The sequence below is a fragment of the Musca domestica genome, unplaced genomic scaffold (genome assembly GCF_030504385.1).
Source record: "Musca domestica strain aabys unplaced genomic scaffold, Musca_domestica.polishedcontigs.V.1.1 37, whole genome shotgun sequence".
Taxonomy (NCBI): Eukaryota; Metazoa; Arthropoda; class Insecta; order Diptera; family Muscidae; genus Musca; species Musca domestica.
The window spans coordinates 8,815,450-8,833,158 of record NW_026712321.1 but is presented as its reverse complement, the minus strand read 5'-3'; the positions used below and the strand labels follow the sequence as shown (position 1 = coordinate 8,833,158).

General features: G+C 35.5%; 1 protein-coding gene across 2 annotated transcripts in view; it reads left to right on the top strand.

Annotated features, from left to right (window-relative positions):
• Positions 1-11,181: 11,181 nt before the first annotated feature.
• LOC101892488 (putative polypeptide N-acetylgalactosaminyltransferase 9) overlaps positions 11,182-17,709 on the top strand; it is a 290,344-nt gene continuing 283,816 nt past the window's right edge. Inside the window, exon 1 of one of the 2 annotated variants that reach the window (XM_059126100.1) lies at positions 11,182-11,994. The gene's annotated coding sequence lies outside the window, so the exon portion shown is untranslated. The remainder of the gene's footprint in view (positions 11,995-17,709) is intronic. The other variant, XM_059126099.1, reaches the window with a different exon arrangement.

Sequence of the window (17,709 nt, the reverse complement as noted above, 5' to 3'; positions counted from 1 at the left end):
GTCAAAAGGTCATCGACCTTGACATCTAACATTTGACTTTGACAGCTGACATTAGACTTTAACAGTTGAAAGCTGACATTAAACTTTGACAGTTGACAGCTGACATTTGACTGTTGACATCTTACATTTGGCACTGATATTTGAAAGCTGACATTTGAGAGTTGACGTTGACATTTGACAGCTGACATTTGACTTTGACAGCTGACTTTTAACTTTAACAGTTGAAAGCAGATATTTGACAGTTGGCATTTGACAGCTTACATTTGGCACTTATATTTGACAGCTGACATTTGAGAGTTGACGGTTGACATTTTACAGCTGACATTTGACAGCTGACATTTGAAACTCACATTTGACACTGACTCTGATATTTGACAGCTGACATTTGAGAGTTGACATTTGACAGCTGACATTTAAGAGTTGACAGTTGACAGCTGACATTTGACAATTGACAGTTGCCATTTGACTGTTTACATTTGGCTGTTGACATTTCACTGTAGACATTTGACTATTGACATGTGACAGCTGACATATGAAACTAACATTTCACTTTGACAGTTGACAGCTGACTTCATGTCAAAAGGTCATTGGCCAATGTCAAAAGGTTGTTGACCTCATGTCGAAAAATAATTGGTAGCTAAAATCATCAAAATAAGGAATATCGGGAGGTATCATTATATAATGGGGCTATATGAAGACGTGGACCGGCACAGACAATTTTCTGTCATAGTACCTATTACGAACCTCAAACAATTCCGGTGAATAATGTCAATAAAATCATCAAAATACCGAATATCGGGAGGTACCGTTATATGGGGCTATACGAAGACGTGGGCCGGCACAGACAATTTTCTGTCGTAGGCTGTAGCACCTATTACTAACCTCAAATACCACATTTGAAACAAATCCGGTGAATAATGTCGCTAAAATCATTAAAATACCGAATATCGGGAGGTACCGTTATATAGGGGCCATACGAAGACGTTAACCGGCACAGACAATTTTCTGTCGTAGGCTGTAGTGTCCATTACGAACCTCAAATACCAAATTTGAAACAATTCCGGTGAATAATGTCGCTAAAATCATCAAAATATCGAATATCGGGAGGTACCGTTATATGGGGGTTATACGAAGATGTGGACCGGCACAGGCAATTTTCTGTCTTAGGCTGTAGTACCTATTACGAACCTCAAATACCAAATCTGAAATAGTTCTGGTAAATAACGTCGCTAAAATCATTAAAATACCGAATATCGGGAGGTACCGTTATATGGGGACTACACGAAGACGTCGACAGGCACAGACAATTTTCTGTCGTAGGCTGTAGTACCTATTACGAACTTCAAATACCAAATTTGAAATAGTTCTGGTAAATAACGTCGCTAAAATCATCAAAATACCGAATATCGGGAGGTACCGTTATATGGGGGCTATATCAAAACGTAGACCTACATGGCCCATTTTCAATACCAAAAGTCCAGCAGACATAACATACATTTGAGTAAAATTTTATCAATCTACTTCAATGCGTTCGGAAGCTAGAGTGATTTCCACAGACGGACAGACTGATAGACAGACAGACGGACGGACATCGCTAAATCGACATAGAATTTTATGCTGATCAATGTATATTTCGATGTGTTACAAACGGAATGACAGACTTAATATACCCTCCATATAGTGGAGGGTATAAAAAGCTGTCACACACCGAAATGTTAAGTTTAAGGAGTTATGGCCATTTTAAAATTTTGAATAATTCATGCCTAGAAAACTGATCAGAAAATAATAGCTAAACACGCCGAAATCTTAATATTTTAAAGAGTTGTGGCCATTTTAGAGCCCTTGAGGTCCGCTGCGTACGTCCCTCGGAGGAATTCCCTAAAAAACTTGAATAATTCATGCCTAGAAAACTGATCACAAATAATAGCTAAAAACGCCGAAATATTAATATTTTAAGGAGTTATGGCCATTTGAGAGGCCTTGAGATCCGCTGCATACTTCCCTCGGTGTTATTCCCAAAAAAAAAAAAAACTCGTCCCATCCGAATTGCTGGCCTCCTTTCCATTCTTTTATCTTCAGAGATTTCACTTTCATGTTTTGTTCATTCATATTTTTGGTCATTGTTTATTTTTTTTTTTTTTTTTTGTTATTCCTTTTGTGGTTTATTTAAAACAAAAATAGATATGAAAATTCTCCCGAGACAATGGTCCATGGCTGTCATGCTTCTGTTTTTAAATATAACCATACTCGTCTGAATATATTTGTGATTTTGAGGGATTATAACGACCACATACATGCATACATACGAGTACTCGTATGTGTGTCTGTGGATTTTATGGTGCCACTGACTGTAATGCACAAAGGACTGGGCCTGGGGCAGTGATTTTGGTTTTCATTTTTGTTGTTGTTGTTTTTTTTTCCTACATGGAAAATAAAAACAATGACAACAACCAGAATTGGAACAAAAATTTTAAATCCTTCAAATTTAACATACAATGGCATAAAATTGAAAAATTTAACAACTTTGTTTGTTCAATTTATGAAGAGAGAATCTTAAATTCGGGAAAGAGTGGGGGGTTAGAACCCCATGTAAGTATTTATGTGTGTGTGTGTGTAGCTGGCATTTAGGAATTTCCAGTTGATGACATGTTGAAAATGCAATCAACATTTATTTGAGTTAGGTTTAGGATACCTGTGACAATATCGAGCGACAATCGCTGACAAAGTTTATGGAGCATCGAACTTTTGGTATGACAGGTTTCGAATAAAACGGCTTTCAGTTAAGGGGAGAAAAATGTTTTATGAACGTGTCAGGAAAATTATTAAATGTTTCAATTTTTGGGACATTAAAAAAGTATGGAGAGTATATTATGTTTGTCATTCCGTTTGTAACACCTCGAAACAAACATTTTAGATCCCACAAAGTATCTGAAGCAAATTCTTGATAAGCGTAAAATTCTATGTCGATTTAGCAATGTCCGTCCGTCTGTGGAAATCACTCTAGCTTCCGAACAAAATGAAGTAGATTTATAAAATTTTACTCAAATATGTAATATGTCTGCAGGTCATGTAGGTCTACGTTTTTTTTTTTTTTTTTTTTTTTTTTTTTTTTTTTTTTGGATAATACCTCCCTTTTTCAGTATTTTGGTGATTTAAACGACATTATTTACCGGAATTGTTTCAAAATTGGAATTTGAAGTCCGTCATGGTTACTACAGCCTATTATAGAAAATTGCAGGGCTACGTCTTCGTATAGCTCCCATACAGCGTTACCTCCCTATATTCGGTATTTTGATGACTTTAGCGACATTATTCACCGGAAATGTTTCAAATTTGGAATTTGAAATTCGTAATAGATAAAGCAGCCTATGACAGAAAATTTTCTTTGCGGGTCCACGTCTTCGTATAGCCCCCATATGACGGCAGCTCCCGATATTCGGCATTTTGATGATTTTTGTGTTATTATTCACCGAATTTGTTTTAAATTTGGTATTTGAAGTTCGTAATGGATACTACGGCCTATGACAGAAAATTGTCTGTGCAGGTCCACGTCTTCGTATAGTTCCCATATAACGGTACCTCCCGATTTTCGGTACTTTGATGATTTTTGCGACATTATTCACCGGAATGGTTTCAAATTTGGTAATTGAAGATCGTAATGGATACTACTGTCTATAACAAAAAATTGTCTGTGCAAGGCTACCTCTTCGTATAGCTTCCATACAGCCGTACCTCCCTATATTCGGTATTTTGGTGATTTAAGCGACATTATTCACCGGAACTGTTTCAAATTTAGTATTTGAAGTTCGTATTGGATACTCTAACCTGATACATAAAATTGTCTGTGCAGGGTCATGTCTTCGTATAGCCCCCATATAACAGTACCTCCCGATATTCGGTATTTTAATGATTTTAGTGACATTTTTCACCCGAATAGTTTCAAATTTGGTGTTTGAAGTTCGTAATGGATATTGCAGCCTTAGACAGAAAAGTTTCTGTGTCGGTCCACGTCTTCGTATAGCCCCCATATAACAGTACTTCCCGATATTCGGTATTTTGGTGATTTTAGCGACATTATTTACCGAAATTGTTTCAAATTTGGTATTTGAAGTTCGTCATGGATACTACAGCCTAAGACAGAAAATTGTCTGTGCAGGTCCACGTTTTCGTATAGCCCCCAAATAGCGGTACCTCTGGATATTCCGCATTTTAATGATTTTAGCGACATTATTCACCGGAATTGTTTTAAATTTGGTGTTTGAAGTTCATAATGGATACTACAGCCTGAGACAGAAAATTGTCTGTGCAGGTCTACGTCTTCGTATAGCCCCCATATAACAGCACCACCCGATATTCGGTATTTTGATGATTTTAACGACATTATTCACCAGAAATGTTTCAGATTTGGTATTTGAAGTTCGTAATGGATACTACAGCCTATGACAGAAAATTGTTCGGGCAGGTCCACGTCTTCGTATAGCCCCCATATATCGGTACCTCCTGATATTCGGTATTTTAATGATTTTAGCGACATTATTCACCGGAAATGTTTAAAATTTGGTATTTGAAGTTCGTAAAGGATACCATATAGTGGTACCTCCCGATTTTTGGTAATTTTTTGATGTTACCGCCATTATTCACCGGAATTGTTTCTAATTTGGTAATTGAAGTTCGCATGGGATATTACAGCCTATGACAGAAAATTGTCTGTGCAGGTCCACGTCTTCGCATAGCCCCCATATAACGGTACCACCCGATATTCGGTATTTTTATAATTTTAGCGACATTATTCACCGGAATTTTTTTCAAGTTTCGCATTTGAATATTGTAATGGCTTATGACAAAAGTTTCCATGTAGTCGTATAGACCCTAATATAACGGCTATCTTTGGTCTTTTTATTATTTTAACCGAATTTTTAACGGATTTTTTTTTAGAATTGCCAAATTCGTTCCAAATGGTGGAGGGTATTCAAAGTTCGAACTGGCCGAATTTATAGCTTTTTTACTTGTTTGTTAAAAATTGGAGAGAGGTGTCCTCAAAGATATCAATTTTCTAGGAAGTACTTCCCATCAAACTCTCAAGAATACCAACTTTTTCCCGGAAATACATCCTCTCAAAGTACGAACAAACAATACCCATCTCTCTACGTTTATCCTTTAAAATCATTTTTTCTAAGAATATTTTTTTCAGATTCCTAGGAGATATTTTCCATCAAACACTCAAGGATACCAGGTTTCCTGGAAAGGCTTCCCATCAAACCAACTTATTTTCTATGTGTGAACATCCAATTTTTCTATCTCCTCTCTGCATTTATCCTTTAAAACCTAGTCTTTTTTCCATAAAAATATTTTTTTTTTTTTGTAATGTTTACACGTTGTTACCAAACACTGATATGAGAAAATATTACAAAAACAACACCCCAACAACATGTAAAAAAAAAAGATACAACAAAAATAACAAGAAAATAAAAAACTCTTTTGTCACCAATTGAGAAGGATGGACAAAACGATTTAAGCAAATTGAAAAATACAGACGATGATGACAATGGCTATGGTATGGGTTGTAAGCTTATTTTCCCACCTACAGGTCCCTGCCCACCCCCTCTTCTTCCTGTTCTCTCACTGTTATCCGCTCATTCTGTTCACACACAGCTTTTGCATGTAATAACAGTTTTTAACACATGTTTTCATATCGACCCACAGTCAGTCAGTCGATCGACATGTAAATGTGCTGGCAAATGCATGTCTATACCCACACACACACATGTATGTGTGTGTTTGAGAGTGTTCCTGCAGTCCTTTAAGTCCATCGCAAATGATAGCTGAGAGTGTGAAAAAAAGGCTATTATTTTCTTTTGAAGATTTTTGAAGGGTTTGATGATATGGTTTGTTGGTTTCCGAAAATAAACAAAATATACATTTGATAAGTTCCATTAAAGCAGAACCAGAAGATTGAAATTGAAAATAGAAAATCCTTAGGATTTACGAAACACAATTTTTGGGGAAAGGAAATGTAAATTAACTGGGTGAAGTATTAGAACGTTTTGAAAACAAATTAAAACTGTGTCAGGAGACAGTTTGCCAACAGATACATATTCTCATCGCATGACTATTTAATTATTTATGTGTATACATATAATATATATATATACTAGTCACAATTTCTGGGGAGAGATACTTTAAAACTGACTTTTTGAGAGCAGGCAGTCTCTTGAAAAATATTTAAGAAAACCCCTAATTTTGAATACTTGCTTGAAAAGTATTTCTTAAATTCATATTTTAATTAGAAGTCCTTGAAAGTATTTAAAAACAAATCCACGATTCCTAAGAGGAATTATATGAACATGCATTAAAAACAAGTAAGCAAAGGCTATAGTCGTGCGGGGCCGACCATGTGATACCCTACAACACTACAACATGTTAGAGGCCCTCTTATGTCCAAATCCATTTTGGAAGATTTCGCTTTTGAAATTATGTCACGGAGCACTGCCCAGCATTTTGACCAGTAACATTTGCCCTATATTTACGAACTCCGTTGTGCTCTTTGTTGTTGTGATCCATTTTACAGCTAAATATAATCCAATGGTCATCCAAAATGCTAGATTTCTTCCCTATGATATTTGGCTATATCAGCATAAAAAGCCAGAAGTTCGCCTTTTTGTGTATTTTGGATATCGCCTGTAAGTAATGTTGGTATTTTTCACACAAAAGTAGTGTTCCATTCTACCCACTGTCCTAAATTCCAACTACGAGATTTCGTGTCCCTTGCTTTCTATTTATGACCTTTATAATGGCTGCAAAATCAGGAACATTTTTAGTTGTAGGTCCATTTCAACCCCTAAATTTATTGCGGACATCTTTGAAAACAATAGGTCTAGCCCTTCTGAGCCCAACCCTACCCTTGTGAAAATTTTCGTGAGGATCGGACGATAATTGTAATCTGTATATAATATCCCCAACCTGTGTTGTAAGGTGAAAAAATATTACAAAATACACACTTCAATATTATGAGTCAAATTGAAAAAACGCATGCGATAAAAAATATGAAAAAAAAAATGTCACAAAATACTACAAAATCTATATTAACATCATTATTGGCATCTTTTTATGCGATATTTTTACATTTTATCCTTTTACGCCAAGAGGGCATTCTGAATTCACAAAATTTTTCAAAATCGATCCAGTCATTCTTCAGATATAAGCATTTCCTTGGTATATATACATTGTATATATTTCGCTATATATATCCGATATTTTTACTATCGGTATCTACGTAACGGTCAGAATTGACCTATTTGTCTATTTGTGATTTCGCCGGCATTAAAAATATTCGCGGTTTAATGGAAAATTTTACTTTTATTTAACACAAATGTTGTGGCCTATTTCACCCACTAACTATTACCCGATGACCATCAAAATTGGAAGGCTTCCGCCCAGCCCTAAGCTCTAGCCCTATGCTTACTTCCGTGTCGTTTGTCTATAATTGCGACCTGTAGAGCAACTTCAAAATCAGGAATTTTTTCAGTTTTTGGTCCATTGCGACCTGTAGAGTGATTACAAATTAACATGGACAGACGGACGGACATACATAGCTAGATCGACTCAGCTCGGAGAGCTAGGAAGATCTATATATACTTTCCTATGTGGGAAACCAATATTTCGTGGTGTTACATAATTTTTGGCCCAATCAAACTTATAATACCCCCAACACATAGTGTTGTAGGGTATAAAAATAATAATAATGTAATTCTTCCCAGGAAGTCCTTAAAAAATATTTTGAGTATATCCTCGATTATTGGTAAGAAAGTCCTTGAGTTTTTAAATTTACGGTTTAGAGTCCTCCCTTGGAAATTATTTCTAAAAAGTCCTTGCAAACTATTTACAAAAAAAATTGTCGATGTAAAAAAATACGATTTCTGAATAAAGTATTTAAAATTCCTTTAAAAAAACTCATGGCCCTTGGCTTTGAAGTGCTTGTTTTAAAAACAATAGATTTGGCAAGTAAAGTTTTTTTATCCATATTCTTGGCCAGTAATATAAAATAAAAATATAAAAGGGCTATACGAAGACGTGGACCTCCACAGACAATTTTCTATCTTAGGCTTACGAACCTCAAATACCAAATTCAAAACAATGCCGGTGCATAATGTCTTTTAAATCATCAAAATACCGAATATTGCGAGGTACCGTTATATGAGGGCTATACGAAGACGTGGACCTCCACAGACAATTAGCTGTCTTAGGCTGTAGTATCCATTACGAACATCAAATACCAAATAATTCCGGTGAATAATGCCGCTAAAACCATCAAAATACCAAATATCGGGAGGTATCGTTATATGGGGGCTATTCGAAGACGTGGATCTGCACAGACACTTTTCTGTCTTAGGCTGTAGTATCCATGACGAACTTCAAATACCAAATTTGAAATATTTCCGGTGAATAATGTCGCTAAAATCATTAAAATACCGAATATCGGGAGGTACCATTATATGAGGGCTATATGAAGACGTGAACCAGCACAGACAATTTTCTATATTAGGCTGAAGTATCCATTACGAACTTTAAATACCAAACTTGGAACAATTCTGGTGAATAATGTCTCTAAAATAATCAAAATACCGAACATGGGGAGGTACCGCTATATGGGGACTATACGAAGTCGTGGACCCGTACAGATAATTTTCTATATAAGGCTGTAGTATCCATGACGAACATCAAATACCAAATTTGAAACAATTTCGGTGAATAATGTCGTTAAAATCATAAAATCAGGAGGTACCGTTATATGGAGGCTATACGAAGACGTGGACGTTCACAAACAATTTTCTGTTTTAGGCTGTAGTATCCATGACGAAATTCAAATACCCAATTTGAAACAATTCCGGAGAATAATGTCGCTAAAATCATCAAAATATCGAATATCGGGAGGTACCGTTATATGGAGACTATACGAAGACGTGGACTTGCACAGACAATTTTCTGTCTTAGGCTGTAGTATCCATGACGAACCTCAAATACCAAATTTGAAACTATTCCGGTAAATAATGTTGCTAAAATCATCAAAATTCCGGATATCGGGAGGTACCGTTATATGAGGGCTATATGAAGACGTGGACCTACATGGCGCATTTTCAATACCAAAAGTCCTGAAGACATAATATGCATTTGAGTCAAATTTTATCAATCTACTTCATTTCGTTCGGAAGCTAGAGTGATTTCGACAGACAGACAGGCGGACGGACTTCGCTAAATCGACATAGAATTTCATGCTGATCAAGAATATTTATTCTTTGTCGGGTCTAAAATGTATATTTCGTGGTGTTACAAACGAAATTACAATCTTAATACTATGGTGGAGGGTATAAAAATCACGATTTTTGATACTTGAAAATAGCAGGACACTCATAAAAATATTTAGTAAATATTGGAAACTATTTCAAAAAATTCATGCTTAGAAATATTTTTTCCTAATCCTTCTGCCCTGTCCTAAACTTTAATTTCATGCAAAGTTCCGTCAATTGGTCTGAATTTGTAACCTGATTGCGGAACGCGTTTTTGCCAATATTGAGTGTATTTATAAAAATAATCTATCCATCAGAGGAATTAAATAAATTGATAGCACTTTCGACATTGTTTCGATTAACCATTAAACAAGCACCGGGGTCTTTTGTGGTACAACATTTGGGACCTTTGAAATGTTTATGGAATAATAAGGATTATGTGTAATTTCCTGTGTAATTCCTGTGCTAATCTGTCAATTTTTGCCATAGTGCTCAAATAACACCTGTCCAAGATCGGTGGCGCCCAACCACAACATCCACAGCTAAAATAGAAACCTTTTATCCTTAAAATAATAATTTTTTTAAGGTTGAAAGGGAATGTTGGCCATAATCTAAGAGCTATAACAGAATGACATTTTTATGACTTCGGAATGCGTTTTTGTTGGTATTGAGTTATTAAATAAATTACACGTTCCACGTGATTTCGATTAATTATTTAGCAAGCACCATTTGGATCATCGAAATATCGAACTATAAGGATTGTGTGTAATATTTCGAAACGTGTATTCTAAGAACATCTAACATTTTAACACCTGTCTAACATTAGTGGCGCCCAAGCGCAAAATCCACAAACAACACTGAAACCTATTCTTATAAAATTTGATATTTAAAAGATGAAAGCGAATTAAAGAGAAAACCTGAAAAGAATTAGTTCAATAGTCAGAAGGCTATAACAGAATGTAATTTTTACAATTTCGGAATGCAAATTGTAATTCGCCAGTTTTATTATAAAGTTGTCCGTCCTAATCCTTAAAAATGTTATTGAAAAACAAGTAAGTGAAAATAATGGTTGGCCCTATGTTTACACCCTCTGTCGTGCTGATTGGTATTCAAAACGATTTCGCACCAAAGTTTAAGTCAATTTTACGCGCTAAATATTATCCGATGCCCTTTCAAAAGGCTGTCCTAAACTTTACTATCACGCAAAATTCTGTCAATTGGTCTGATTTTGAAACCTGTAAATTAAAATGCCAAACTTTGTGAGGATCGGGTCATACTTTTAAACCGTAGCGTGACGGACGAACGGACGGACATATCAGAAGAACAAATCATCTCGGCGAGATAGGAAGATCCATATATAATAATATCATGGGACTAGGACCAATACTTCGAGGTTTTAAAACCTTTTTGGTCCAATCAAACTTACAAACCCCCCACAAATATTGTTGCAGAGGTCATCCATCCAATTCTTGGTCCTTGTAAAATATTTGTAATTTTCTTTTCTTTAATTATTTCAACTCAATTTTTTAGAAAATTTTAATTCCGACAGAAAGTTTATGAATACAACTACCTTATATGCCGATTTTCTCATATCTAAAGTCTGTAACACAAGTAACGCAATGCCTTTCAAACTGTATGTTGTTACTTCCCACAACAACATGCCCACAACCACTTGTTGCTTCTTTTGCAACATTACTACGACTCGCAACATGTTGCCAGCCAGCAACAATGTTTATTTTCTCCCCCAAACTGAAATGTTTCGCAACATCTAACATGTTCAACTTTTCGATGGCAAATGTTGGGTTCGATCAAACCATCGCATGGTGTCTTAAGCCCATGCAACCGATTCGCTTGCCTGTATGTCTGCCTGCAACCAACTTCATTTCTTTCACAACGACATTGGGTGTTTGAGCCAAGAACCGTCAGTTCGACAGAATCAGTACGACACGGCGGGTTAAATGGTTAAAATCGCGCGTGTTGGTCAATGCTGAATTACAACAACGGCTGTCATACGGCATATTACGGTTAACAAAACGAGCTAAGCCATACGTCGTCGTTCGGTCAATGCGTCGTGTGTGTGTGTTTCACAGAGCAGAGAAGAAGAAAAAAAAAACAGGTGCGTTAAATCTAAAACAACAACAAAAAATAAAAGCGAATCAAAAAAAAATTATGAAAATCAAAAAAAGATATTCATTCAATAGATAAGAATCACAAAAGCGAAAAGTGTTAAGGAATTTACTATGAATGTCATGAATAAAAGAGAAGAATCATAATCAGAAAATAAAAACGCCAACAACAGCAGCAGCAATAAGTACAAGGAAACGATAACAAAACAAAAAATAACAACCAGCATAGCAGCAGTAGTATCCAATGGATAGCAATAGAGAGATTGCAGCTCAGCACAAATAACAACAAAAACAACAGCAACGTCTATGATAACAGCAACAACAAAATAGAATTATAAATTATTATAGTTGTCTCAAAATAAAAAATTACGAATATTTTCAGAAAAAGCAAAGAAGTGAAAGAATAAAGCAAAAAAAAAAGAAAGTTAAAATTAATTGCGATTAAAAAATTCTTGAAATCGAAGCAACATTTCAAGTATTTCGTTTTGTTTAAATAGTGTAAAAGTGAATTGGAATATCGTGGCAACAACAACATTTTAACGACTCACCGTTTTTTTGGCCGGGAATTGAGTGAATTGATAAAGGTAATCTACCCGTCAGAGAAATTAAATAAATTGATAGCACGTTCTACATTGTTGCGATTAACCATTAAACAAGCACCGGGGTCTTTTGTGGTACAGCATTTGGGACCTTTGAAATATTTATGGAGTCATAGAACTAGAATTTTTGTGCTTATCTGTCAGTTTTTGTCATTGTGGGCAAATAACACCTGTCCATCACCGGTGGCGCCCAACCATTATTGAAACCTATCATCCTTTAAAAATTTTAGTTTTTAAATGTGGAAAGGAAATGTTAAATGGAATGTTGGCCAAATTTGATAGCTATAACAGAATTTAATTTTTGTGATTTCGGAACTCTTTTTTTCCGATATTGAATGTATCGATAAAAGTAATCTACCTATCTGTGGGATTAAATAAATGCAACCTTTGAAATATTTATGGAATCATAAGGATTATGTGTATTTTTTTTTTTTTTTTTTTTTTTTTTTTTTGGAATAGGTGTGTTTTTGTCGTAGTGTTCAAATAACATCTGCCCGTTACCGGTGGCGCCCAACCATTGAAAATTGGATATATTATCCTAAAAAAAATAATTTTTAAAAATTGAAGGGAAGTATAGGCCATATTCTTAGAGCTTTAACAAAATGTCATTTTTATGATTTCGGAACGCGTTTTTGGCAATATTGAGTGTATTGATAAAAGTAATCTACCTATCTGCGGAATTAAATATATTTATAGCACGTTCTACATTGTTTTGATTAACGATTGAACAATTACAGAGGACTTTTATTGGCACAGCATTTGGGACCTTAGAAATATATTGAAATAAGGACTATGTATAGTTTTTTTTTGGAATTCCTGTGCTAATCTGTCAGTTTTGTCATAGTGTTCAAATAACACCTGTCCAAGATCGGTGGCGCCCAACCACAACATCCACAAACAAAAGTAAAATTTATTATCCTTAAACAAATAAGTTTTTAAAAAGCTGAAAGGGAATGTTGGCCATAATCTCAGAGCTATAACAGAATGTAATGTTTATGATTTCGGAAAGCATTTTTGCCGAAATTAAGTGTATCTGTGTTCTACATTATTTCGATTAACCATTAAACAACCACTCCGGGCTTTTGTAGTACAGCATTTGGAATCTTTGAAATATTTATGGAATCATAAGGATTATGTGTAGTTTTTATTGGAATTTATCTGCTAATCTGTCGTTTTTTGTCATAGTGGTCAAATAACACCTGTTCATCACCGGTGGCGCCCAACCACTACATCCACAGTCAAAAGAAAAACCTATTGTCCTTAAAAAAACCAAGTTTTTAAACGTTGACAGGGAATGTTAGCCATAATCTCAGAGCTATAACAGAATGACATTTTTATGATTTCGGAACGCGTTATTGCCAATATTGAGTGTATTTTTCGAAAAATCTACCCATCAAAGAAATTAAATACATTTATATCACGTTGTACTTTTGTACAAGCACCGGGGACCTTTGTGTTACAGATCTATTTGGTCCATAGAAATATGGAAGCATTAGGATTATGTGTCATATTTCCAAACGTTAGTTCTAATCTGCCAGTTTTTGGCTATCAACACCTGCCCAAAATCAGTGGCGCCCAATCACATTACCCAAAGGCAAAATTTAAATTTATTCTTATAAAATTTATATTTAAAAGGTAAAAGTGAAGACGAAAGTGGAGGACCTGAAAAAATCTAATTGCGTAGATCAAAGGCTAATTTTAATTGTCATTTAATTGTTCTAATCGGCCCGTTTTGGCCAAAGTCTTCCGACAACACCTGCCTAAAATTAATGGCACCCAAGCAAATTTCTAACGTCAAAATTGAAACCTATTTTTATAAAAGAGGATATGGAAGATGAGTGGGATTTGAGGGGAGAACCCTTCCAAAGTCCAAAGCCTGTAACAGAATTTCATTTTTGAGATTTCGGAGGGGGTGCTGTAATCCGCCTGTATTGATTCAAAGTTGTTCGTAAAAAGCTGTCTAACATTAGTGGCGCCCATGAATAAGCATCAAAATTGGATAAATTCACATAAATAGGATAAATGGGAATTGAAGGAAGAAGCTGATCGGATCTATTTTCTAAAAGTAATGCCAATTTTTATACCCTAGTGGTAAGGGTATTATGTCTTTGTGCATTTGTTTGTAACATGGAGAAGGAAACGAGATAGACCCATAGTTACTTTTGAGGAGTTTCATAGAATAACTTTCTGAGTCGATTTATGCATGCCAGCCCGTCTATCCGGCCGTTCGTCTGTCCATATATTCTTGTGAAAAAATTCAGGTCGCATTTGTTATCCGACTGATATGAAATTTTCCAAATAATATTTGTTTGGCCCAATGACGAACCCTATAGAAATTGGTGATAATCGGATCACATTTAGGTTTATTTAGTCCATCACATGCGTAATATGCACTCCACAACAATGATATTTGGTATCGGACAACAGATACTGCTCGAAAATACCTCTGTTAAATTTTATCGAGATCGGTTCAGATTAGGAGATAGCTTTCAATAGATTTGGACGTTTATGTCCCTCACATGCGTAATAGGCATTCGACAACAATGATATTTGGTACCAGATATCTTATAGAGCTTGGAAATACCTCTGCCAAATTTTATCGAGATCGGTTCAGATTTGTATATTGCTCTCATATATATCTTCAACAGATTTCGGGTTAATTGTACACCAAATAGCCAATATCAGTCCAATTGACCTGAATTTTGCCATATCCGACACATTTCAATCTAGAAGCAAGTAAATCGAATTTGGATACAATGGGTTCAGATATAGCTATAGCTCACATATATATGTTTCATCCGATTTGGGGTTTTTAAGGCCCACACAAGAATGATACTTGGTACCGGATATTTGATACTGCTCAAAAAGCCTCCATCAAATTTTATCGAGATATGAAATAGGTTCAGATTAGGATATAGCTCCCATATGTATCTTCAACCGATTTCCGATTTCGGGAGTTAATAGCTTGATCAACATTTCTTGGAGAAATAGGAAAATCTATATACTATACCTAGATGGCGCCCAACATGAGATTGAATACATGAAGGATTTCTCGATGTTCTTATAATTACCTAGAAAATCTGTGTACTTTTTCAAATGGCGCCCAACCCAGGGCAGCTTTATATGCCCGTTTTAGCAGATTTCTTATGTACATTACACATATCCCTGGCTAATGCCTTACAACTTACATATGCTAATATTGAAAATACGATTATCAAAAATGGGATTCGAAATCTTATCCCCTCGTGTTTCCATTTAATTCAATATTTCCTTAAGGTAAAAATCGCTTAAAACTAATTAATCAATCTGCTATCAATATTTTGACTTTTTTATACCCTATCTTCTGGCTCTTTTGTCTTTGATCCAGTTTTTCAGAACATATATTTTCCGTCTATACAATAAAGAAACGTTGAGTAACCTAAATGCCCCGTTCAAACCATTTAAGGGTTAATTTCAAAGCCCAAATACAAAATTCCAACAATTCTCTTAGCATGTTTCTGTTTCACTTTTATTTTGTAAATCTCACTGAAACATTGAAACGCCGTAGTGTTGACACATCACATGCTTTCTTGCGCTCTCGCACAGCCTTAAAATAAACCCTGCATCCGCTGCGCTTTAAGGCTGCCTGCATTGACAGGCATGGCAGACAGACGGACAGACCGACAGACACAAAGTTTGATGGTATTGTTACGCATTCGATGCGATACGATACGTTATTTGGTATGATGACAACGGCAAGTGCGCCAACATACACATGTACCTTGCGGTGACAAAATGTCAAAAGTGACAAGTAATGTTCATATCAATAACTGTCGGATCAAAAATGAGAAAAACTACAAAAAAGGAAATGCAGGAAAAGGAGCCAGGAGGGATAGCAGCGTGGGCTATAGGCGACTCAAAGAAACCTTATGGATGTAGGGAGGTGAGAAGCGCTTTTAAGATATAAATATTTTAAGACTTGTATGAAGCCCATATACGACTCTCGATTAAATGCCCTTTGACCTTGAAAGCTCTATAAGCCAAAGATGAGAAGTACGAGATAGGAGACTTAAAGAAACCTTATGGATGTAGGAAAGTGAGAAGCGCTTCTAAGATATCAAGACTTTAAGAGATCTGAGTCTAGGGATTGTATTTTCGCGTTCAAAATCTATATAAGCCAAAGATGACTCTCACCTGTAGTAGGAAATTGCAATTTTCGATTTTTATATTCGATTTTTGGTCTTGAAGGTCGAATTCGAACTGTGTTAAAAAATCGTAAAGTTGACTTTTCGCAATCAATTTTCGATTTTTTAAGTCACGTATTTTTAGTTTTTAACCTTATTGAGAAAAAAATATATAAGGGATTTTTTACAAAAGAAGACCTTTAAAATGTCATTTAGGGATCCTTACGTCGGTTTTTGATTACTACACTTTTTCTTTTTAAAAGTCGAAATCGAAATTTTTCTGTGGCAGAAATCGCAAAATTCGACTCTTTTAAATGGACCTTTGGTGATGAAATCTTTTCATAATCGATTTTCGAGTTAGGGTCATAGATTTTTAACCGAATTTCAATTTTTTTAAGAGTCAAAGTCATAGATTATTAACCGAATTTCAATTTTTTAAGAGTCACACCCAAAATGCTATTTTTACTGGTTGTACAAAATCGAAGTAATAATCAAAATATTTGAAGCAAAGAAACTAAAACGTCTAAAAATCGACTATTGTTTTCGTCTGTAGATAGGAGAACCTTACCTCGTTAGGGGCAGACCTTCCACAGATCTCCTATATAGGATATCTACACGGCTTTCTAAGATAAGAAAAAAATCGAAAGGCCTTCAGCGGTACGATATTCTTGGAGTCTTCTGTGGAGAGAAGCCTTTTTATACCCTCTACCATACATAGTATAGAGGATATATTTAGTTCGTCATTCCGTTTGTAACTCATCGAAATAATAATTTTAGACCTAACAAAAAATATTTATACTTGATCAGCGTAAAATTCTAAATTAGGCCACGCTAGAGTCAAAACGAATCAAGATAGGAAGCTAAAATTTTGCCCAGACCAGTATTTTGTGCACAGGCAGCTCCAGTTCGAAGATGGGCTATATAGGATACCCTTACCTCGTTAGCGGCAAGACCTTCCACAGACCTCCTATACATAATATCTTCATGGCTTTCTTAGATAGAAAACTTTCCAAAGATCTTCAGCGGTACGATATTGTGGAAGTCTTTCGTAGAGAGAAGCCTTTTTGTGCCCTCCACCATAAATAGTATGGAGGGTATAATAACTTCGTCATTCCGTTTGTAACTCACCGAATTCATAATTTTAAACCTAATAAGGTATATATATTCTTGATCAGCGTAGAATTCTTTGTTGATTTAGGCCTGTCCGTCCGTCTCTCTGACCGTCTGTTGTAATCACGCTAGAGTCAAAACGAATTAAGATAGGAAGCCAAAATTTTGCACAGATCTGTCTTTTGTGTGCAGGCAACTCCAATTCGAAAATGGGCTATATCGGTCCACGATATCGTATAGCCCTCATATAACTGTAATGAGGAGACCCTTACCTCGTTAGCGGCAAGACCTTCCACAAACCTCCTTTATATAATATCTTCATGGCTTTCTTAGATAGAAAACCTTCCATAGATCTTCAGCGGTACGATATTGTGGAAGTCTTCCGTAGGGAGAAGCCTTTTTATACCCTCCACCATACATAGTATGG